The 26,080-nt window shown below is 39.4% G+C and overlaps 1 pseudogene; it reads left to right on the top strand.

Annotated features, from left to right (window-relative positions):
- Window positions 1-16,257: 16,257 nt before the first annotated feature.
- LOC147432155 (small ribosomal subunit protein uS2y pseudogene) lies at window positions 16,258-17,103 on the top strand (annotated as a pseudogene).
- Window positions 17,104-26,080: the final 8,977 nt, after the last annotated feature.

The raw sequence follows: 26,080 nt of genomic DNA, 5'->3' as shown, positions 1-26,080 counted from the left end.
CTCTCTGTTTGATTGTACCATCAAGGTGCTTTAGCACTCTGATTGCTTGAGCTGTTGGTAGCACTTTAGACTATTGTTGAGCTTTTTCTCTCCATTGGTAATTTGGTCAGCTTGGTGCTGCATGGTGTGGTGGATTCTATTGAGACTTCACTCGCCACTGCTTGATTGGTTTCACAGTTTGTGGAGAAGATAAGTGCTCCTTTTTCTTCCAAACCCTTTTCATGTTAGGTTCCTTGCTCGGTGATACTCGATTATGTGTTCGAATCCATGGAACCTTCTTTTGTTTTTTGAGTGAATTTTTAGGCACCCAGATTTGAATTAATTTATCCTTAAGTTGTGCTTTTGGTACCCAAATTTGCCTGACTCCTTGCATGCTACATGTAGCATTTGATTGTCGAGGGGATGGAGAAGATTGTCTTCGTGGATTGGTCTGCTAATTGCTTCTTTTCCATTCCTCCTTTAGGTGATAGCTTTAGCTGATTCGTATCCCAATCTGGTACTGCTTTGTATGTATGCATCCAGGGAATTCCAACAATCATTGTCTCATTCATGTGTTCATCTGGAAAAAATACAAACTGATGCGGACATGAACATCCATGTACTACCATGTTCAAGTTGACTACTCCCAATGTTGGAGTTGGATTCTTGTCGCATCCTTTGATTGTCGTTATTCCTCCTGTCAATGCTTGACTTGTTGCCTTCTTGTATGTGGAATAACTGACTGCATTCACTCTAGCTCCTGTGTCTATCAAAGCATTGGTGCTATGATTGTTGAGCTGTACTTTGATGCGCAGATCCATTCCATCTTACCAGTCATCATTGGTTGAAACTGTGTCTTTAGGTAATTCCCATTGTCGATCATCTAGTTCCAAAGTGTTGATGGGAATCGGTAACTATTGATTCTTGAGAGCAGCTTTACGCTTGAGTACCCGAAGTCTAGCTTCCTCTTGGGCTTCATCAATAACCTGCTATCGCTTGATCTTCCTTTGTTTGGCTGCATGCATTTTCTCTAGCAATCCATTGGTTAGTGAAAAATTATATTTCTTTAAACGACATCCACTAATCCAATTAGCCATTGGTTCACCATCTAGGGTGGACAATTTTACTGCTCCACTTGGAGATACATCTTCAATGATAAATGGTTCGTTTCCCTTTTTCTTAAACTTGGAAATGTGTTGCTTAAGGGAATAGATTAGAACTAAGTCCCCTTTCTTGAAAAATTTTGTGATTAAGTGGGAATCAAAAAACTGTTTTTGTTTCCGCTTTTGTGCATAGATATGAGCTACAGCAGTTAGCCTTTGCTCGTTTAGCTTTTCCAAATCTTCAAGTCTTTCTGACAATTCATGTCCAGTCCACTCAAGATTCTGTGCTACCCTTAATGTCGGAAATAGAAATTCTATTGGCAGTATGGCATCAAGACCATAAACAAGGTTAAAGGGTGTAGCATTTAGAGCTGTTTTGAATGAAACTCGATAAGCCCATAGAGCAGCATGGAGATTCATTTCTCAGTCTGTCATTCCTGAACTAACCACTTTGGTCAGTAACGAGCTAAGAATTTTATTCGTATGCTCAGCTTATCTGTTTGCTTGTGGGTGATAGGGAGCTAATTTGTTATGGATGACCATAAACTCATTAAGCAAATACTCTATTACCTCATTGAGGAAATGAGTTCCCCGATCATTGACAATCTCTATTGGCAGTCCATATCTCGTGAATACATACTCATATAAGAATGCCGCAGTGGTTTTGGTATCATTCTTTTGAGTCGCTTTAGCTTCGGCCCACTTGGTCAAATAGTCCGTAGCTACAATGATATATTGAGCTTGGGTTCTATAAGCAGGTGGTTATATCGGTCCAACAAAATCTATACCCCATTTTGTGAAGGCTCTAGCCCCCATCATTGGTCTTAAGGGCATGTTGTCTACTCGTGTTGGCATTTTTGCTCGTTGACAAGCATCACACCTTTGAACATATTCTTTGAAATCTGCAAAAAGTGTTGGCCATCAAGATTGCTCTTGCGGTGGTCTCACTAGAAAAGTGACCTCCAGCTAATCCAACATGTGCTTGTTCTATAATCGAAATATACTCGTTCTCATTTGCACAAAGACGTAAATGTTGATCTTTACCTCTCCGATACAATTGGTTCCCAATAAGAGCGTAGTCTCTTGCTTCAGTTTCAATTGCTCTTTGATGACGTTTACTCATATCCTCAAGAAATGTTTGGCTCGATAAGTAAGTAACCACATAATTACTCCACTTAGGAACAGGTGACATTTGAAACAATGTTACATGAGGAATGGGTGGTTGTTTTTTACATTGAGGGAAATCTTTACAAAAGATCTAACATCTCTCCTCATAGTCGGCCAAAATACTCCAAGTCTCAAGATTCGTTGCATAGTTTGGTCTTCCGCAAAGTGAATTCCTACTATGGTAATATGTGCTTGACTTATGTATTGTTCTTTTTCTTCAGGGTTAATGCATAAAAGCAATATCCCATCTCGATTTCTTTTATATAGCCTTCCAGCTAGTAATTGATACATAGCCGACTACTCGATTAAATCAATTATGATAGGAAGTGGTATTTGTGAATCCACTTGAGCTATTGTCATCAATGACACAATGTTTTTTGACCATCTAGGTATCATTTCCACGGAGAACAAATAGGCATCTGGTAGATCATCGTCTACCCCTTTAGGTGATTCCTCTGAAACAATCCTTGACAAATGATATGCTCGTTGATGTGTAGTGCCTTTTTTTACAACCACAATGAAATCAAATTCGAGAAGAATAATGAACCATCTCACTATTCTCCTTGTGCTGCATGGCTTGTTGACCAAATATAACAAATCTTGGTGGTCCACAAAGAACACAAACTTGTTGGCTAATAGGTAATGTCTATACTTTTTAACGGCATAGATCATTCATAGTCCTTCTCTTTCGGTGGTGGTGTAATTCTTTTCTGCCATGTTCCATTGTTGACTAGCATAAGAAATAGGAAAGTCAATTTTCTAATCTCCTAGTTGGTGGGCTAGTATACAACCAATAGCAAAGTTTGAAGCATCTACATGTACGTGGAATACCTTATTCCAATATGGTGCTTTCAATATTGGAGTTGAGGTGAGAGCTTGTTTAAGCTTCATGAAGAATTCTTCACATGCCTCGGTCCATTCAAAGTGCATAATCAAGCTATACATGGGTTTTGCAATTATAGCGTACATGTAGATGAACCGTCGGTAATATCCATAATGTCCCATGAAGGTTTGTACCCCCTTGACTGTTGTTGGTTTAGGCAAACTAACAATGACGTGAATCTTTTCAATATCAGTAGCTATGCCATTTTTAGACACGATATGTCCAAGAAGTTTTCCTTGTCTTCCCATGAATGTGCACTTTTCAGGATTTAAGTAAATCCTATAAAGTCTACATTTCTCGAATACCTTTTTGAGGTGTTCAAAATGATCAGCCCGGATTGACGAATGTATGCATAGATCATCCATGTATACTTCTAAAAATTTCCGAAGATACTCTTTGAAAGCATGGCTCATCAATCTCTGAAATGTGGCTGGAGCATTAGTTAATCCAAACGGCATAACCTGATAGGCAAATATACCCCATTCTGTTGCAAAAGCGGTTTTATGATGATCTTTTGGGTCAACCAAAAGTTGATTGTATTCCAAAAATCCATCTAAGAAGTTGTAAGCTTCTTTTCTGCAACTCGTTCTAAAACGTGCTCAGTTATCAAAAAAGGAAAGTTGTCTCTAATGGTAGCTGCATTCACCTTTTTGAGATTAACACACACTCATAATTTTCCATTCTTCTTAGGTACTACCACAATTGGAGACACCCAATCTGTGTGTTCAATTTTGTAAATGAATTCAGCTTCCTTTAGTTTTTCAATCTCTTCTTTGATCTTCCTGGCAAATGTTTCGCTATAAGTGTATGGTCTCTGTCTACTTGGTTTCGCATCATCTCTCATGGGTATAGTATGTTGAGAGATTTCTGGATCAACACCCTTGAGATCCTTGTAAGACCAAGCCAATATATCCCGGTATTCTTTTAACAAGCTCATCAAAGGCTTTTCTTCTTCTTCTGTTAGGTCATTTGCAATGTAAGCAGGTCTAGGCTCTTCTCCTGGTTTAGCCAAGTCTACCCTTTTAGCGTTTTCAGGTCCTTCGTAAGACTTGCCTTGTTTCCGTAGTTCCCTAACAGGTTGTTCGATAATGATTTTCTGATCTTGGAGAGTATAATTTTTGTAATGGGATGGAACATGCATTACATCCTTACCATCCTCTTCCGTGGTTTCCATTTTGGTTGTGTATATCTCCTTTAGAGCTTTTTTCAACTCTTTATATTTCTTTTTCCGCTCGACTCTGGTCATGAGTGGTTTCTTATCTTGAGATTTTTCTTGAGTACCCTTCCTTGCTTTTCTCAATGTCTGAGACATTTCTGAGTTTCTGTTTGAAGGATATCTGCGAGTTATTTTGTCCTTGACATAATCATTAGCATCTATTTGCATCAAGAATTGTGTTTTACTAGAGACTGATGGCATAGGTTGTGTTTTCACAATATTGGTGTCTCTCTTTTGTCTATACTATTTTTGTCTTCTTGATTTCTGGTTTGGAAAGTCCAAAAACTTTCCTCCCCTCCCTCTAAGAGTAATTGAGCTCTCGTATGCTCTTTTTCTGACCCTAAATCTTCTGAGGTAGCTAAGTGTTCATCTAACTCATCAGATGCAGCATACTAGAGGTCAGAAAAGACTTGTTGAGCTTTCATCAAGTCCTTGGTTTCCTCATCTTTGTTTCCAATGTTGAGGACTGACATCGTTTGGATGAGGATTCTGTCGTAGCCATCCTCATTGCAAAATTGAGTAGACATAGACGTATTCACACATACATCCATTGTTGCTAAAATTTGAGTCCACTCAAATGATTCAAATAAATGCTCTAGAAAGGGTTCAGATATGTAGGCTTCGTCTGTACATTCCCTTTCTAGGATACATTCCTCTCGTCTTAAGCTTCCATTTTCTGAAGCTCCCCACATCCAAATAGGAGTGTCTTTGTTTAACCAGGATGGGAGCTTAGTTTCAGCCGAAGAGATTGAATCAAACTCTTGGATGGGTGTTTTCAAGACATCTCTATAAGTGTGATCTTTTAGATTGACTCTTGTTATAGATCTTACTTGCTTCAAGTATAGATAGTTGTTTCCCCAATCTTGGATAAGTTGTACTTGTTGCATGCAAGGTCTTCCCAATATGATTTCATAGTTGAGTTTTTTCCCAAAGTCTACTATGGCAAAAGTGTGTTGATATTCAATTCCACAGGAGTTGACTATCACTTTTTCAAGTAGCCCTAGTGGTCTCTCAATGTGTCCGTCAGCCAACCGCAATTTCATTCGCATTTTTCTGATGGCTGGATGTCCCCAGGATTCCCATACTGCTTTAGTGGCTATGGCTATGCCAGCTCCACTATCCAGTATTGCCATGGTTTCAATGTTATTATATTTCACTGGGAGGGTGGTGTTTCCTTCTTCCCCTTCATAATATTCTCCGACCTTGTTCATAGGAATTGACCAAATCTCTTTGTTTTCCATTTCATTTTTCAATTTTCCCAAATTCTTAGAGATTAACCCCATTATCCCCACCTTCTCTAGGGTTTTCTGTAAATCGTTCCATAAGTATGGCCTGAGTTTCAATAGTTCTCCCAAAGTAAGAGTGCATTGGATGGGGGTAGACATGATTGAATGAATGTTGTCTACTTCTAAGGTCTGTTTGGCTCTTTTTACTTGAGTGGTCTTGCACACGATGGATTCATCTTTGTTATCTCCCAAGTAAGAAGGTAATGTTTTTAATGTCAATGGTTTAGATATTCTTGAGGCTTCCGATTCGCAATCCCCGTACAAGGATTGTAAATCCATGTTCATATCAGATGGTAGGTTATCCAAGACTTCCTCTATATGAGTTGACTTTAAAGTTAGGCTCCCATCATTGACCTCTCTCACCTTTTCCCATAAGTGTCCTGGCCAGTGTTCCTCTATGAATGGAATTCCGTCTAGGGCATCTTCGTTGTTCGGCACTATAAGATCTAGTTCATTTGTTTAAAGGTGGGGTTCTGCCACCACATCGGATTTCACTTTCGTTTCTTCTACCGCAAGCTCTTCAGGTTTTGCAATACTTTCATGGGTTTTTGTTTATCCAGCATTTCTTGTGTGATTCTTACCAAGTTTTGATAAGCCTTCAGCTTTGCTACTTCCATGTGTGGAGATGGATAGTTTTTCCATTTGTTTTCCATGTTTTGGCCTGCTTTAAGTCCTGCTTGGTAGGCTTCCAAGGCAGCATTAATAGCATCAAAAATTTTATCAACCAGAATGGATCCTCCATATTTCACGGTTGTTTCCTTGAATTCACTGCATGTTTCTTTCAACTTGTCCTGGGCTAGCATTTTTGCTTTCTCTTCGTTTTCAACCCGTTGTTTTTGTTTTCTCATCTCATATCTTTTGCTTCTGCTCCTTTTGATTCTTTGAGAAGAAACTTTCGTGTTCTCCAAATCATCAGAGGAGTTGTGTTTCTTTTTCTTTGCCTGGGCTCTAGTGATTACCTTGATTGGAACAATCGGTTCGCTCTCTGATGAGCTACTAGGCATCACTTGGACTACGTTTACAACAGTTTTTCCCTTGTTCAAAGGATTCTTAGGACAATCTTTCGGAAAGTGTCCTCCCTTTTTGCAACATTGTATGCAATAGGCTTCAATTGGTTTGAGGTTTTTGTCAAGCTCTGGACATTCGTTCTTCCAATGGTCATCAACACCACAGTTATGACAGTTTCCAGTTCTAGGCTTCATAATGGGTCTTCCCATGGGAGGTCTGACACCTTGATTAGCTACATAATACATTGGTGCGAGCTCTGGTGGAGCATAAGTCATGGCTTCTTCCATTGGTGGTGGATGTGGACTATACAAATCTCCTTCTACCATTACTGTAGATGCACTAGGCTCTGCATAGGGTGTAACAGGCACTAATGCTTGTTCATCTATGACTCTTTCCGAGTGCATGTATTTTATAGGCACTGCATTATGTCCTGGATACGGAGGTTGTTGTCCCAACACAGGTTGAGGTCTTTCCATACCCATTGGTGGTCTTTAAGCTTGGGCCATATTAGGTTGATATCTGTACATGGGTTGTCTTTGGGGCCTTATGGGCACGTACTGAACATTCCCATCATACTTTGGTATGAAGTAGCACTCGTGGGTTTCATGGTTGGTCCATTTATCCTCGATTGCACACCATTTTTGTGGCCTAATTGGTTGTCCCTGTGGAGGTATCCCTTGTCCTGGTCCTCTCATAGGTGCTTTTTGCATATTGTTCATCATGTCGTTCATCCTTTTTAGCATATCTTCTATGGCTGAGAGTGGTGCCGCAGCAGCCGTTCCCACTTGTGCTGGTTTTGTGGATACTGTTTTCTCGCTTTGGTTATCCTTAGGGACATCCTCTTCATTGAAGATCTCACAATTGTCTCCTAGGTCAATTGCATCGGACACACACGCTTCTAGGGTTGTATGCTTTTTACTATAGAGTATAACATGAAGTTCTTTGCTTAGCAATCCCTCCAGAAACAAGGATACAAGTTGTTCTTCTGCAGGTATCTCCATTTCTGGGCATCTCGCAATGTATTGTTTCATTCGAGTTGCACAATCCCTAACAGACTCACCATGTTTCTGTTTAAAGATGTAGATTTGAGCTACCGTATTATGTTTATTCCTTGTTTTGGAACAAGAAACTACAAATCCTTGAGCTAATGTGTTCAAGTCCATGATTGACCTTCGTGGAATTTTTTGGAACCATGTCAAAGCTTTTCCTTCTAATGTCATTCCAGACCCCTCGAATTGAGTATGGAAATCGAATATACGCTCTGCTCTTAGCACTTGCTTAAAGCTTGCTAAGTGGTCATATGGATCCCCTGATCCACTGTATTTTCTGCCCCATTTTTGAAAATCAGCTGGTCTGACACGTCTATTTGGTTCAACTCCAGGTCTTCTGGGAGTTGGTCCTATTCCGAATCCTTCAAACCAGTCTGTTGGAAATAGTGACTCGTGTAGCCCTGGACTGGCCTTAGTGTCACCCAGTTTTCTACGTGATGAGGTGGTTTTTGGTTTCTTTACATTACTCTCAGATGATCTCTCACAATGTTTGTCTCTTGGAGTTGTTTCTGGTCCTTGCCCCAAGATCCAATCCCTTATGGAATACCCCTGGTATTTGGTTTGTTCTACCTCCTCAGGAGTCATCATAACAAAGTTGTTGTTATAACAATCCCTAAACAAGTAAGTTGGTAGATCTGCAGATCCCTTATCTTTGATCTTGAAGATATAGATGATCTTCATGGCCGTTAATTGTCCTGGTCTGGCATGAGAAGTCCACAAAAGATCTTTTATGTTTCTATCTTCCCAACAATAGACTCCGATCCTAGGATATTCCGTACTAAGCCGTTTCAAAGGCTTCAAGTCTACTTGATCATATCCCTTGAATTCCAAAGTTGGTGGTCCTTCTTTTGCTGACATATCTGGGATTATAGTGTTTACTTCTAACCCCCATTTGTCTACCATATCAAGATTTTTGACTTGTACATATTGAGTTCCGTTTTGATCCATGTACATTTTTCCTTGTTTGTTTGCCCTAACCTCTTCTTCGAACTCAATACCATGGTCATCAATGCGAATAGTATACTCCTCGTTAGGGTCCAAGTAAACATGGGCTCCATGATGGTTAGTCTTGTAAAAAGAGAGTATATGCTTATATCGCATTGTCATTTCGATTTTCGAGTGAGTCGAGTAAGAAGACATTTTGGATGTTGAATCTGAAAAAGTGTCTGAGACTTCTTCAGGGATTGTGTGCAAGGAATTGCCTTGATTCACGCTTTCTACGGTGGATACTCTATTGGTGGTTTCTCCGAATAGACCTTGATTTCCTAGTACACGACCAGATTTAAGGTTCATATAGACTTCTAAAGCCCTGGATAGAGTACTCACCTTGGATTGACTTGTCGTCAATTTCCACTCGATTCAATTGCAACTATCTGTCAAGCCACTAATTCCCCGTCTACAACCTGATTCCTGTACAAAATTAATCAAGTTAGCTATTTTTCTATAAAGACAGTAGAGCTCTTGAGAACTCTCATGATTGGTCTCTATGTATCACTTCAATTCGTGCTATGGAGGTCAAAATTTGACTTTCAGATTCGGCTTTAGCAAAATCAAAGGTCTAATCTGCAACCGCACCCGTCCTGTGGCTTTATATTATGCTGGTATAACACTGTATAAGCCCAAAAGTCAAAATTGAAGTCTCTGGATAGCAGAAGTAAATAATCGCGATTATTTACTTTTGTCAAGTTTTGACACTTTTTGGATTGGTTTGGCAAGTATACAACTTGTTAAAGCCCTTGGACAAAATTTGATCAAGTTTATCAACTGTTCCATGTCCGCAGACTTTGATTTCGAGAATCTAGCTTAAGTTTCACTTTTGTGGTCCAAATTTCATCAAAATTGAATTGTGGGGTCTACTTGATGTGCTTGACCTTGCGATATACTCAAATTTGCAAAATCATCAAGTTTTGAAGCAAATGTAAATAATCGCGATTATTTACTCCTGACAAATTTTTGTAAATTTTTTCCCAACTTTGACAAATATCTGTTAAGCACCTTAAGTTAAGATCACTAGCCAATTTTCATCAAGTTTGGGTAATTTTTGATCAAATGGTCATCAATTATCTGTCCGTAGACTAACTTTGCAATTTCGGTCACAATTTTCAATCCAGTGATTCAAATCTTACCAAATTCAGTTTGTGGGCTTAATACAACATGGTAAAGCTAGTTATATGCCAACTTGGTCAAAAAAGTTCAAAAACAGGGCAGATATAAATAATTGCGATTATTTACATTTGACAATTTTTTGCAAATTTTTGGTCAACTGAGCATGTACACATGTTTATCACATCAATATAAGCCTATGGATCAATTTTCAACAAGTTTGGATAATTTTTTTCCCAATTTACAAGCAAGATTCAAAAAGTCAGTACAAACTTTAGTTTTTACCCAGTTTTTTGCCAGTTTAGTGATTCAAATCTTTTGGACCTTTACAAAAGTTGTTTGTACACATGCAATGAGTCAATGGTATGAACCTTGGCCAATTTGGAGTAGAAAGTTGATAATCACGATTATTAACTTGAGGCTTGAAATGAACACTTTTTTGCAATTTTCTCAAAGACGATTGAGTCTTTTTATAATGTTTTTTAAGCCTATAAATCAAGGCAAAACTTAATTTGGCCTAAAATGTCAAAGAAAAAGTAAATAATTTGAGTTTTGATCAACTTCTTGAAATTTTTACCTCGAAGTGTCTTTGAGCTTACCCACTGGTTCGGACAACTCTTAGGCTTACTCTTCAGTCGGATTGAGTGGATTCGAGTCTTTTCAAGCTATTTCTAGCCATAGACCTGAAATTCTACAACTTCCAATAACAACTCACACTTGATTTGTTTCAGAGAGAGCAACATTTTGAAGTCCACCTCGGATCTTATTTACCCTACTCCTAGTTTCTCATGCAATGGGGTTGTGGAAAGTGTTCACAAACACTCGTTTTCTTGTGTTTTTTATGTTTTTCAGAGTTTTGACCTTAAGACTTGTCTCGTCTACCAATCATTCTCCAAATTCTAATATAAATCTACAATCCTACAGTCCTAAAGGTACTCAACAAGTACGATTACTTCCAAGCTACCTCTACACAGCAAAAGACGACAATCTTAAGCTATGCGGTTACTATAGGCGAACCTAGAGGAAGTTAAAGGACAACTACACAAGACGCTCGTCTTTTTTCCTAGTTTAGGTCTCTTCGATCCCCGGCAGCGGCACCAAATGTGGGACACATGTCTAACCTCACCATCCTATCTTATTGCAGTATTAGCGAGAACCACGATTAATTTGTCAAACCATGGGACGAAGCTGACTCGACTAGTGCATAGAGGCTACAAGAGGTTTTCAATCTCTCGAAAAACAACTAACAACTCGCATCTAACTCAAGCTACACTCAAATGACTGAAATCACCAAAAACCAATCGCTCATCGACGACAAGCAAATCACATTCGTTACAGCATCAAATGACATCCAAACATAACAAAACTTCTAGGACAAGTTTATAAGACCTAAGCACACATGCCTATAGCCTCAAATCCCACTTTAGGTCAAGTTCCAAAATCGCGATTATTAACAGCAGTGGATTTTTTACCTAGTCGTTTTCGACCCAGAATGCATCTAAATGCTTAGCAATGATGCCCCAATACCCCGCCTATGCTTAGTTTTTTATTTGAAAGTGAAAATTCTTAATTATGATGAAATTAGACCGCGGGTCGGCGACGCAAAAAGCTACGAAATACTGTGAATGGCTTATGTCAATGCATAGAGCTCTTACCTGCGATTGCAATGCAACAAACGCAATCGCAATGTGACAACCAGAGAGGGAGTAAGAAGCCCGAGAAGGAGAGAAGTGAGCGTTGTTAGCTCACACTGTGTATTTCTTATTCAAAAACTTGTAAAAAAACTTACAAAAATTGGCTTTTATACCTTAGCCAAGGTTTTTGAGTGGTCAAAATTAATCATCTGGAGTTCTACCAAAGGTGGGAATTGACTGGCTGATACAATCTCAAAGCTTGTAGCCCCAGCTCATTAATTACAAAGTTTACCAAGAAAATAGAAGTTACAATATTCTCGATTTATCAAAATAATAATTGTTTTACAAGGAAAACTCCAAAAAATGGTGTCCGCGTTAGCTTGCTGCTAACATTAACCAAGTACATACGAGGTTGCCTCATGATTGTTTCATCATGTTTTACACGTTGATTTATGCATATGATGCATTATGGTCACGCACGTGCATAAAGAAGCACTTTTTGTTTCATGTCATAGAAGCGGTGGGAATATTGTTTTGGTCATAAATCACAAACTGTTAGAAATCAGCCCGAACCCTTTATACCATAGATAAAACACATCATTAGAACGAGCTAAAAGATATGGTCAAAAAACAAATTGTTGCCCACTAAACCAAAATTTTTGACTTCAAGCTCCTTGGAGAACTACTATATAGATTCACTGGATGGGCAAACCCACTTAACCAATTGAAAAGCTTGATGAAACTTGATGATAAATGAATTTAGTTCTCTGTTATCACTTCGGGAATGCGAGTTATTAATCATTCTATTATCAGTTTTACCTACACACGTAGGAGTGCTATCAAAGGGGGATATCATATGACGTCGTGAGTTAATCGAGCCGTTTTGATATGTTTTATGGTTTGTTTTGGTGAGTTGATTTTAATTATTAGATGGCCCTAAACTTACATGAGAGTATATGGTTAAATATTCCGAACCGCATAAGCAGGTATGAATAAAGTGACTTTCTTCTAAGGTTACGGTTGGTTGTGTGAGTATCATATGATCAAAGTGACGTGATGGAGTGATATCCTACACTATAGAGCTAAACTTGATGCATTGGGTGGAGTTTAAATACTTTTATTTGCATGTTTTGCACGCTCCCAAAAATGTCAAAAAATTTGTTTTTGCACATTTGTGAAGTTATGGTTTATGGTTGACTTAAAGGTCGAAGTTGTTTTGCATCATGTTTATGGTGTTGGAATGTTATCATATGATGTATGGAAACTCATGGATTGATGTGGATGCCTCATATGCATGGTTATGATTGCTTTCCACCTTTCTAAGTCAAAAACTAGCTCTATGTGCTAGAGTGGTGAAGTGCAGATGTGATGCATCAACTTTGCATGGTTGGATGTTGTCAAAATTGGATTTTTATATCATGATTAGTCACTAGTCGGGCTCTTTTTATGCATGAAAGAATCACATCTTAAGGGTCACATGTGTGTAGACTTCGATTGATTGTAGGGGATATGTCAAACTCCAAGTGTGGAAGTTGGTTCAGTGTGATTATGATTTATGGTTAAGGGCTGAGATTCCTTCATGGATTATGGTTGATATTTTATGGTGGAAGCAAGTGTGTCTTATGGATTTTTTAATGGATTGGGTTATGCTGCCGAAATTTTTGCAGCCATGTTATGTTCTGAAGTGGTTATGTAGGATTGGTCGTGCCTCACCCAAGTAGGGTGGAGAGCTCACCCGTGTGATGTGATTGGATTATGGTTTATGGTTTATGGTTTTTGGATTGGATCATGAAGTGATCAAGATGGTTAATGGTAGACGTGTAAGGGTAGAGACCCTGTACAGTCTAACTGTTTGGAAAAGGATTGTTTGTGCATCTGGGAAGTGCTATTGTGATTGGATTCATGTGTTATGTTTCTCATGGCAGGATCACTACAAGACCAGGATCACCTACATCGCTTAGCCTTAGACTAAAGGGTCGCTGACCTGGGGCATTGCTGCATCAGGGGTGTTGCCTAGGTCTTCTTCTTTTTGTTAGGCTCATCTACACGGTTAGTGCATCGGGGGTTGAATGACCTACACGGCTAACGCGTCGGGGATCTTGCCTTGGCTTTACCTAAACACCCAGTGTTGGGCATTGAAGAGGTGGGACGCCTAAACTGGTATGGTTGGTGTTGATACCCTACCACCTACTGGTTTGGGATTCTTTCAGAGCTCAGGTTAATGGATGGAGGCGAAGCGGCCTCACCTATGTCTAGCTCAGGTAGGATGGAGGGAGGCGAAGCGGCCTCACCTATGTCTGGCTCAGGTAGGATGGAGGTGTTCTGGCTCGCTCCCGACGAAGTGAAATTCTCTATGTCCGCAGTAGAGCGGAAGTGGATGGGTGGACCAGTCGATCCCTACACAGGGTCCGGTGCTCTGCTAGTTATTTTGTCATAAATTTTTTGATGTTATGGTATTTGTCATTGCATTAATACATGGTTGTATGTTCCATTTAGATGGGCATTTAAAGATTCCTTATTGTCAATTTCTCATGTCTCTGTGCACTCTATTTCACCCTCCACTACATTTTCTCTCTCTCTCTTCCCGCAACGCAGTGTACACATATATTCACCCTCCACAATGTTATATTTTTTCTTGAGTACGCTTTCATTCATAACACCCATTGAGGGGTAACACTAGTCGCTAGGTACCTCTGGATGCAGTCCGGCTCATGGCCTAAACTCCATGCTTGGTCGGGCGCTGAGAACTCCTCCCCTATGCAAATGCTTCCGCAACTCTGATGTATATTGAAATTGTATAAAAGTGTAAATTGTATATTTTGTGCATAGACCTCTGGGGAGGGGTATCTCTCAGAGGACATAGTTGTCTAATGTAGAAGAATGTAGGCCTTAGCAAGATATACACACGGGTGGACCTCCAAGCTAAAACAAGCTCCTAGATGGTGGAAGGATGTTGTGGCACATTGAAGGAATGCATAGGACATGAGGATCACAAAATTCAGACTCACTTTTGGATATGCATTGCCTCATAAAATTTAGAGAGAGAGAGAGAGACAGAGAGAGATGAACTTGGTTATGGAGAATGTTCAAAGAAAAATAGACTCGTGGCACATCAAGGAGTAGCCTAGTTATGGCAGGCTATTCTTCAACCCTACGTACTGTAGTATATTCCCCTTCTTAACTGGTCCAAGACCATGTTGGGGAAATTCACCTCTTTGCTCTGAAAGTTTTTATAGAGATCCTTCCATTTTTGCTTGGGATTATATTTAAATGCCAACTGCCAAGGGTGGGTTGGGTATCTTGGACCAAGCATACACTTAAATGTATGCTTGCAAGACAACACTGATCAAGCATATGCTTTGGACGGATACAGTTTAGACAAACATTATTTGGCACATATTAAATATAAGGGTTGTCTACTATCATGGTGCATGGTTGATGTGTAGCTAGGATAAATTGTTTTTTGATGCCCCTGTTTCAATCTCATGCCCCACTACTCATTTTCTCATTGCTTCATGGAAAATTGTGTTCACGGTACATGGATCACTCGCTTGATTCAAAATCTTACTTTTGGAACTTTGTGATTAAAAGACGACTCTCTGTTTTGGGAGGCAGGCTCTGCTCCTCTTTAGAAGATGAGCTTACTCGATAAGAATGTGGACTCTAAAAATTGTTTGGTTTCTTTTTTGGTTCCTAGGCACAGGTTTCGCTTGGGCCACAAACTCCATATTGCTTGGAATATGTTGCAGGTTCACGCTACCAATCATCAATGTTCATGAACTCCCTATGTGAGAGGTAGACATAGAGACTGAGTACTTTCTTCTTCTTTTGTGTCATGGTGGATACCACGTCCCACCAAATGTTTTTACGCTGCTTTATTGTGAGAGGAGATAATTGTCTAATGTAGAAGAATTGGTCCTTACCAAGATATACACACGGGTGGACCTCCAAGCTACAACAAGCTCCTAGATGGTGGAAGGATGTTGTGGCACATTGAAGGAATGCATAGGACATTAGGATCACAAAATTCAACTCACTTTTGGATATGCATCACCTCACAAAATTTAGAGAGAGAGAGAGAGAGAGAGAGAGAGAGATTTTCCTTTCACCAATAGTGGATCTTTGCAGCTCATCATACTATAGAGATGGCCAAGATCAAGGCACATGAGCTACGAGCTAAGAGTAAGTGGGAGCTGCAGACTCAACTGAATTTAGCAAAGCTTTCCCTATTGAGAGTATCCAAGGTTGCTATCTAAAATCAAGGTAGTTAGGTTGTCAATAGTGCACACGTTGATAATACTTTCACAAAATCCAAAGGAAACTCTTCGCATTGCATTCAAGAATAAGAGATTGCCATATTTGGGCATGCGCCCTAAGAAGCCACCACACCAAAATCTATTCTGTGACACTCAATCTCATTATCATGATGTTAGTCCAACAACACATGGGCAGATGGTTTGTTGCTTACTAAAAATTCCTAGCATGTGAATGAGATAAATGTTGTTCAATATTTTGCAATGAAAGGAAGAGACTTGCTTTAAATCAAATGAATGTATTCTTCATTTCCTCAATATGACCAGAATATGAGTTGGTGGCAATTGTCTCAAAACACAAAAAGACCCAATATATGTGTTTTGTTAATTTAACTCACCATTGATGTCATAGGCAGAGAGAGAGAGAGAGAGAGAGAGAGAGAGAGAGAGAGAGAGAGAGAGAGAGAGAGAGAGAGAGAGAGAGAGAGAGAGAGAGAGAGAGAGAGATTTGTAGAAGAGAGAGCAGGCAAGTCTGTGTTTTTGTGGTATTGTAGCTTGTCGGGTCTAGCAGTAGCCATGGTTCTTTCTCAAAAGAAAGGCGATTTCATATGATTCTTTATACCAATGTACACCTCGGCAAGAAGAGAAGTGTTATGTGTGGAAGCATCAATTTGATGGAAATTTTATGTTCAATGTATGAAATACATGGGACAAGCTAGAGTTGGCAACTAGAGTGATTGTTGCTATTGTAAATTGGCAAGGTATTATTATTCAATATGGCATGCCCTATGGTCAGATGTCACTATTAAAGTTTTCTCAATACACCAATGCTCAAGTAATTACTCAACATCACACTCCAAGAACGTGTATTAATTAGCTTTAGAACACTTTTGGTTAGCCTTGGCTCTTGATTTACACAGGCCCACGAACTGATCATCAGTCTATTAAGGAGGTTGCTTTTGAAAGCATCCCTATGATTGCCTTTTGTGACACAGACTCCCCTATGCACCATGTGAGCATTGGTGTGCCCACTAATAACAAGGGAAAGCATAATATATTTTGGTTGTCTTTTTTGGATGCTAGCTTGTATGGTTATGTGGATGAGGGGAACTATTTCTCGATGCCAATCGTAGGATGTCATGGTGGATCTATTTCTCTATCATGAGCCAAAGGGCATGAAGAGGAGGAAGGTTTAATTGCACCAAAATCTGTAGCCAAGGTGTACAATGGGCCTCCTCCAATTACTGCCCTAGCAGCAATTCTTGACCAATGGAGAGAGGGATGTGATGTTGGAAAAACTGGGAGCCAAGAGTGTCAACAACACCAGCTGCTATGGTGAATGCCCCTGATCAAGAGTGGACTACAATTGCTACCCCTGCCCAAGGATGGGATATGCTGCTCATGCACCTGCCTCGACTCTAATCGACACCTCCCTGCAAGCATGGTACCTATTAGAGCTAGAGTTGAATTTGGATGGGATTATGCTCTTGCTAACTGGAATTATGGTAGTGAGTAATTTTCATTATTTTGTATTATGTAGTCTGGAGTTGACTAGCCTTGGATAAAAGCAAGAACTATGCTTTTCAAGATGTTCAAACTCTAGATAGTCCTCTAGTCATGAGATGTAACTTTTTTAAAGTTTTTGGTTTAAATTTTGATTATGATCATGAGAGAGAGAGAGAGAGAGAGACAGACAGAGAGTGAGAGAGAGACAGAGAGAGAGAGAGAGAGAGAGACCATCATAAGAACTTTGAGACATTGTAATATGCCACTCTAAACAAGTTTTTGAGGAGAGGCACCATATACTAGCTAGCTAGTGCAGTTAGGGGTGGGGGATCCTTGGGCATCTCGTGCGGGGGATTGCCAACCTCCTTTGACCTCTCAACAAGCCCTTGTCAACAACTACACCTAGCTAGGTATGTTGTTCCTTCCTTATGGAAACTCATGATGTGATGAAGCAGTTACAATATTAGAATTATTGTTGGGCTTGGCCTCAAGCTTGTATATTACTAACCCTCAAGAGTTTAAACAGTGAGTTCCATCAAAAGCCAATCACCAAGGCACAAGACTTGAGAGAGAGAGAGAGAGATTATTTGTTTGTGGCAGCAACTTTGCTTCTACCATTGGGTCTTGAGCTCCACAACTCCCTTGTCTTCATTTTTTATTTTACCTTGAGCTTGGATATTCCATCCATCACTTCTACATTCTTCTAAGATTTGCAATGAAGAAAGGCACAATGCAATGAGAATTTGTGGTTGACAGAATGTGAACAAGATTTTCATAGATACAATTTTTTGTCTCCAAGGATTGATGGTAGCTATGAGGCATATAGAACAATGCAGCAAGGCAAGGCCTAAAAAACTGTGTGACTCGGACAATGTGAGCCAGATTGTGTCATACAAGTATGTGTGCATTCAAAAATTGATGGTAATCATGGGGCACGTTCTAAACAAACCCAAAAACACATGTTTTCAAATCCAAATCCCTTCATTGTAAAAGGGGATCTACAATGTGTTCAAAGCTAGAAATTATGGTTGGAATAATTATTGTCTTTTAGTATGTATGTTAGGCTATTTATCCTTGATTTGTGCTTTGAGGCTTGTTTTTTCCTTTGTCATGCCGGGCTCTTTGTGTGTTCTTTGCAAAAATAGTGTAAACTTTCAACTCATTTTAGAGAGAGAGAGAGAGAGAGAGAACTAAATTTTGCAAAGACACTTCAAATTCACTTGTGGTACAAGGTACATGTATGATGCGTTGGTAAAGTAGTAATATTGCCCCATAATGTCAGGTATAAGTTTTCCTGGTTTTGAGTTTGCTCGTAAATGTTCGCTTGGACTACAGGATTCCTCTAGATTGGGCATGCATTCTACAAGAATACCATACAAAGGGATACAAAAAAAATCATTTGGCCATATACTATCAAAAAAATCCAATCAGAGTCATGTGTGACCATTAGAAGACATGGAATTCCTATTAAGTATGTGTTATGAGTGCGTATAGAGCTAGAAGAGAGCAAGAGGAGGTACTCACAATGTACAAGAACTTGGATTTGATGATAAGCTTAATATTGATTACAAGACTTAATACCTTATTAAGAGAGCTAGATACAAGACTTGGATTACATGACTTGAGTACAAGACAAGGCTTCGATTGCAAGGACAAGACTTGAACATAAGAACTAGGAGAGGGATTTCCTATAGGAGGCTCACAACTGGTGCTGGCAAGACTGAGGGGCTTGTGGCCCAAGACCCCTATTTATACTAGTGCTTGAGGAGGTTACTTGAGGAGGTTAGTACTTTCTAGGTTCTTCTTGAGGAGGTAGCTCCAAGATATATAGGCCTATTATACCTCCCTTCTTCTTTGGGACTTTTCGTGGTTCAATTCTCCAAGCCCTCCAATCGATGTCACGATTATGTAATTCAAGCCACGGTAGCCCAATAACAATTGGACTGCTTGGGCTTTGTATAATATTGAACGCTATTCTTGAAACATGCTCCGGCAATGTTACTTCTATGGGGCGAGTTCCGTACCTGACATCCCTTGAAGCGAGGGGAGGACCATCAATGACTTCTACAAATGTTGGATTAGACTTTCTCCACAAGTGGTATGCCTTGTTCTTTTGCAAATTCTTTGTCCATGAAGCATGCCGTTGCGCCTGAATCTAGTAATGATTCACAATCCATGTGCCTACCTGGCATATGGATCTTGAATGGTAGCATAAAACTTGAAGTGGAATCAGCGGGAAGAAAGAGACCTTTTTTTGCTTGTCTTTTGTCCAACCGGTCGGTCTCTATTGGGGTTGGACATCCGTGTTTTCCGAACATATTGAGGCCATTGCACCATGAACCTTCATCCTTCTCTTCCTTGGACACTGTTGAATTATGTGCCCCTGCTCTCCACAATACATACATAAGCCATTAATGCGTCGCCTTTGCTTCTCCTGGGCTGAGAGAGGTTGAAACCGTGCTGAATCAATTTGCATGGGCTCAATGCTTGATTCATGGCCCTGTTGAGGTGTGTAGTCATTATGTGTCACTTCTGTTTGGGGTCGCAATGGTGCCCCAAAAACGCCTCTCTTGTCTCCTCTCAAATAGTCGGTTATCACATTCTATTGCTTGAGAGATGAACTCGCTAAGTGTGTGAACCTTTGGCATAGTCAATAAAAGATCTTTTACGTCATCCTTTAATCCCCACCGAAATTGGCTAATGAAATATTCCTCATGCCAAGTCAGATCACAAGTGAGCTGTTGAAATTCGGATGCATAGACGGATGCAGGTCTTGATCCTTGGCGGAGATTTCTAAGTTTGGTTTCAGCAACCCTTAATCTATCAGTATCCCCAAAGGTTGCAGAGAACTCCCGCACAAAAGCTTCAAAGTCATGAAGAAGAGGAGATTCTTTTTCAAGACTGAGGGGCTTGTGGCCCAAGACCCCTATTTATACTAGTGCTTGAGGAGGTTACTTGAGGAGGTTAGGACTTTCTAGGTTCTTCTTGAGGAGGTTAGAATCTTCTAGAACCTTCTTGATCCTTCTAGTTCTTCTAGAACCTTCTGGATCCTTCTTCAATTTTCTAGAGCTTTCCAGAAACTTCTAGATTCTTCCGAAATCTTCTCCAAGCTTCTAGAAACTTCTTGATCCTTCTAGTTCTTCTAGATACTTCTTCAACTTTCTAGAGCTTTCCAGAAACTTATACATTCTTCCGGAATCTTCTCCATGCTTCTAGAAACTTCTAGAATCTCCTTGATACTTTTAGAAATTCTAGAATCTTCTAGATCCTTCTAGATTCTTCTAGAGTCTTCTAGCGATGATGTAGGCGATGACATAAGCGATGATGCAGGCAGCGAACGACTAACTCTCAAGCATCCATGACAGTATGTGGAGGACCTTCCATGTACTTGTGAATGTAACCTATCTTTTGCTCGACCCTCTATGTATCAAAGAAGGGTAGATGATTTGCGAGAAAAAGTGGCTCTCATGGATATTATGGTTGAGCATAAAGTGAGGCTGGTTATCGCTTGCTCTAGTCAGATCCATGGTAGATGCAAGAATTTGGTTGATTACATATATCATAAAGGTGGAAAAGCGCATAGTTCGGGGACTAAAAAGAGGCTTAGAACATCAAAGAATAACAATGGGTGCCCTTTCAAAGTGAGAGTTTAAGTTTATTGATGATAATCAAAATGCTTCTATTTCATTGTATCCTCTTTATGAGGGACATATGCCTGGTAGTCATGGGGATTTGTACCATTTTTTGGTCCACCCAAAGGTGCTTGAGTGTTGTATGGAAGATATTTATGATGTTGGTAAATACATGAAGCATGGCAAAGATGTCTTTATCATCATCCCTATTGATCTCTATTATTTCTGCGTACCTAGATCACCCCTAGCACATCCCTAGTTTATCCATAGTTCACCCTTGCTCTAGTCAACCCCATTGCTCTTTATTATTACTATAGGCCTAGAGCACCACTAGAATAGCCCTAGTTTCCCCCAATTTACCTCTAATCTAGCAACTCTACTCTATGCAAGCCTAGATCACCCCTATAATATCCCTAGTTCACCCCTTCTTGCTCTAGATCAACCCCCAACTCTCTTTTAATATGGCTAAAATTTGAATATATTTTTGTTATTTGTTCTCACTAAAAGTTCTTATGACTATTGCATAGCTATCCCTTTTTGGGCTAAATTTGAAGGTGTGCATATACCTACCTTATAATCCTCATGCCACAAATGACAAAATGGACCCTTTCATTATTATGATTCAAAACCAATGGATACTGGAAATAGAAATATGTTTTTCCAATCTATTGATAGCACTTTAATACAAATGCATTTGAGCGTCCATTGTATGCATTTGTATTATCAAACCAACATGGCCTAGGTATCCCTATTTAATTTATGATGTGCTCTTCTCACTAGGATCAAACCGTGCAAGAAAAGCATTGGAAAATAACACCACAAAAATTTCTTGTAAGAATCAGAAATGTTCAGCCTACAACCTTACCATTGAAAAATGTCAAATAGATTTTGAAACTTTCCTCAAGTCATCAATGAAGATGAATTTTGTTGGCACTTCAATAGATGGAACCCCTCCAACAACAAACTTTTCACATAATTGTTTGTTGGTTCCATTAAAAAAAACCATGGGTAAAAAATCTTCTTCCAAAGGTTTGCTTTGCTCTAACGTATGAGTGTAATTGATACACATATCAGTTTAATGTTTATTGCTCCTGGATATTCAAGTTCCAAAAGAGCTCCAAGATCATCTTTACTCTTCCATGACAACACTTATGAATAGCATCAATGAATCTAGATTCGAGCAGAATAGAAAGACCTCTTGCAATAGTACAAAGAGACTATGAAGCTTATGAGACCGTGCAGAGATATGTGACAAATGGTTGGCGTGGACGTGATCGTCCATGGTGTAGAAGATGGCCTAAATTTGTGTGTTTATTTACCAATGGAAATATTGACACTACCAACTTAGTTTAAATATTATGGCAATATGTAAAGTACACCGTCTTAGATGCACGCATTGGTAGATATATTCTTGATCTTTTGCATGCTATTATGGGTGATTTGGTGACAAGGAGTAGAATGGGTGGTATTTTACTGGAATGTTTTGTTCAAAAACAAGAAATAGGTTATTCTAGAAATTATATCTTGCTTGCACCTTTTAGATAACACTACTCATACTAAATGATGGCTTTCAATTGTTGTTGGTCTAGTTGACTCAATTCCATGGCTCCTCAAAGAAACACACTACAAGATTACGAGGGGAAGGGATACTACAAGTATAAGAGAGGAATCCTTCTATCTTGCAAGATGTGAATGAGATGGCACTACTATTCAAGATTCAAAGTGTCTCTAATCCTATTCATTAGTATAATGTGAGCATGCATGTAACTATTGTGATTGCCCCGATTGGACAAGCAAGTGTAAACACCTATATTTGCTATGATCAATCATAAAAAAGAAATGTCCTTTTGCACACTTGCTTCCATTTCTTCTAGTTGTGGATATTGATTTGCTTTTGACCATAAGGAAGAGAATAGGGTCTAGGAGGTCCTTTTTATATGGCACTTTAAGAGAGTCAAGCCTTTCATGTTAAGAAAGCAATCAAAGGACGTTTTTTTATTTCAAACATGCAGAACGACTAGTTTATTTGAATTCAAATTTTCCTCCCAAAATGGAATTTAAAATCATGTAGCATATTTACGAAAAGAGCTCAGGGAGTGAATCACAGATCTATCATCTTCACAAAGATTGAAGATCGTTCATAGGAGTTGTGGAAGGCCAAAAATCATAAAATTATCCACCTCTTTTTTTGTGGAAAAAGTGTATCCTTTGACCACTCTTATGCCTCTCGTACACCAACCATACTTGCACACATGGCGTGCATCTGTTTGTCAAAATTTTAATCACCTCAATAATCTTGTGGCAAATAAAGAGGCCCTCTTAGACCCCATCCTCTTCCTAATGCAAAGATCTCGCCAATGCACATGCCAATGAGGTTGACATTGATGAAAATGACATTTTGGTGATACTCAATAATTGCAAAGATACTCTAATGAAGACCCTTCCACCAAAGGCGATGGAGATGCCTATCATGATAGCATGTTTGTGTACTTAATAATTGCAAAGATACTCTAATGAAGACCCTTCCGCCAAAGGTGATGGAGATGCCTATCATGGTAGCGTTCGGCAAATACAAGCTCAAGTGACTCAAACAAGACTTGGTCATGAAAGGAGGCCACAAGGAAGAACCACAAACCTAGAAGAACACAATGCAAGAACCTTCCAACCAGCCAAACGTGATCACGTCACTCACCTTTTATGAAGGATCAATGTGGCAAGTCTTGATTTAGGTTTAAAGAGAAATCATGAGTTTGGTGCCCACATTGTTGCACAAAAGCTTTTTTGTTTGACCCAAGGGTCAACCTCACATGTGCTACATGTCATGCATTATTGCCTTTAATTGCAGGGCAAACCCCAATATTTGGGGAGAGCTACTTAATTGATACAAATATGACAATTTGTGGTGCCCCAACTAACTTATTATGTAAGATCATTGCTTGTTGCACGGGCAGATATAAGTGGCATAACTATATAATTATAGTATATATGAAGCGTTAGCAGAATAGAGAAGCAGAAGCGTATAAAACAACATAGGAATCATAAGAGAGAGTTATAGTTTTATAAAGAATTATAGACGCACCACACCCACCATGCAAGCTGCTGAGACAACCAGGAAATGAGGAGACGATCACAAACCTAGAGATCCGAAGCCTTGAGCTTGAAATTATGGTGTGATAGAGATCTTGGGCAATGCACTTGTAGGAGCAAGGATCACAAGGGATTGTATCATATTGAGCTTGCTACTTGTCCATGTTGTGATAAATGTAGCAACATGGATAACTGACAACGAGGCCAAGTTGGATTTCTTTGGTTCATTCGGCTACACTTGCATTGACGAGGCCAATCTGGGACAATGCATTCAAACATGGTGAATTGTGATCTGTTGCAGTAGATGCAGTGGATGTAAGACACAAGAATAAGCATTATCTGAATCTCGATGTCCAATATTTGCGCTAGGGAAAGAAGCATTATCTGCGTCAAGATGAGCAATGATGCTAGGAAAGCGAGCATTAATTGCATTTTGTGCCCGACTAATAATATCGGAACAAACGTTAACTACGGATACGCCTTGGTGCACATTGAATATAGGTGTACGTTGTTGCATGGTACTGATACAATCAATAGGGCCAACATTATGTCTGTTAGTATAGGATTTAGGGATATTATTCTTTCTTGCATCAACCTGCAAGAGATCATCTCTAATCTCATGTTCAATCATATATAAATCAGGATACGAAGGGGATTGATGTGCAACTGATCTGCATAAATATTATCTCCATTTAGAATGGTTTTCTTCACACAATCATCAGACTGAGCTATGGCATCTCTTGCATGTATAGCTTCGCTTAGGGTTTCAAGCCTCTCTGCATCAACAATGGCCACGGTCTATTTCACTAGATGCATGGCCACCTGCCAATGCAGTATGTTACATTATGGCCTCATGCTACGAAACTAGAGCAAGCATCTTGGTCCTTTCCTTGCGGCACACGGCCTGTTATTGTCCTCAACCATTGTATAATACTATTATTTCCCGATGTCATGACATGTGTGCACCTTTTGGAATTCACCACCTAGGTATTAGTGGCACACTTGGTATACATGTTCGTTGCCTAAAATTGAGTCATGCTCGAAAACCCTACCTCAAAATCTTGCAATGACTTTGCTTTTTCTGACCAAGGCATTGTCAATATAAAAGTAGATTACAACATATGGAAGTAAGTCTTCACAGTGCAAGTCAACATTGCAGAGCTTCTCAGACTTGGCACTTCTCCATATGCTTTGCCAACAATCCAATTGACAAGAATGTAGTGTTTCTAGAATAGAACAATACAAACACACCACATCACTTACACAGTACATGGACCACACATCTTTTATGCATTCACAAGAGCATGAGTGCCTATACAAACACTTAATCATAGTAAGTCCTCGCTCCAAAATTTTGAAAAAAATGCTTTGCCTTGTCAAAATCTTCCATAACTCCCACTAGCACCCCCTCCATGAACCCCCAGTAAGCTAACATAAGATGGGAGGAGAAATTGTAGGCTTTGATTCACTACTTAGCCCTCTTATCACATCCTCAGTGATGGGGAGAGGATAATTATCTATTATCATTGCATCATTCGCCTTCTTGATGTTGACAAGTACTCTATTTGTTTTCATTTTTTGTGGGCACCTCGACAATTGACTATGCCCAAGTGTTATGCGTACCCAATGATAAAATACAATGCACATATTCAAGAAGACGCCCTTGCACTGAATCCATGTAAACCCTTTCCCTTCTAATATCCATATAACATTTTTTTAACCTGCTCATTATAGCTGAAAGAAAACTAGATAATTCAACTAGCTACATCATATAATTTTCTCATAATAGCCGAGTGCTAGGCAGTGTTCCCAAAGAATATTTTGCTAGACAAAAGGAGAAAAAATGGCTATACAGGTTTTCTGCAAAAACTTTGAAACTTTCCTATACAACTATAGTTTTTCCAAATTGGAAAAACAAATTTCATAACTAGAAACCAAAACGTGGCAGGTGCATTAAACTGTTTTACAAGTTTTCTGCGAACACTAGTCCTACATTGCCTGGTTGGAGCAAAAGGTAAAGGTCTTCGGTATAACCGACCTTCGCTGCTCATATGCCCTCAAGGGCTACTTAGGGTTAGCCTCCAGCTCACAGGGTCAGTGTGTGTGCGGATTCAACATTCAGTTGTGCCTCAAAATCCCATCCAAGATTTAAAAAACTAACTATTTCAAACATG

Source organism: Adiantum capillus-veneris, chromosome 20, assembly GCF_014529385.1.
Source record: "Adiantum capillus-veneris isolate H3 chromosome 20, ASM1452938v2, whole genome shotgun sequence".
Classification (NCBI taxonomy): domain Eukaryota; kingdom Viridiplantae; phylum Streptophyta; class Polypodiopsida; order Polypodiales; family Pteridaceae; genus Adiantum; species Adiantum capillus-veneris.
Note: the sequence above shows the minus strand (reverse complement) of the source record. Positions and strands in the feature narration are given on the sequence as shown.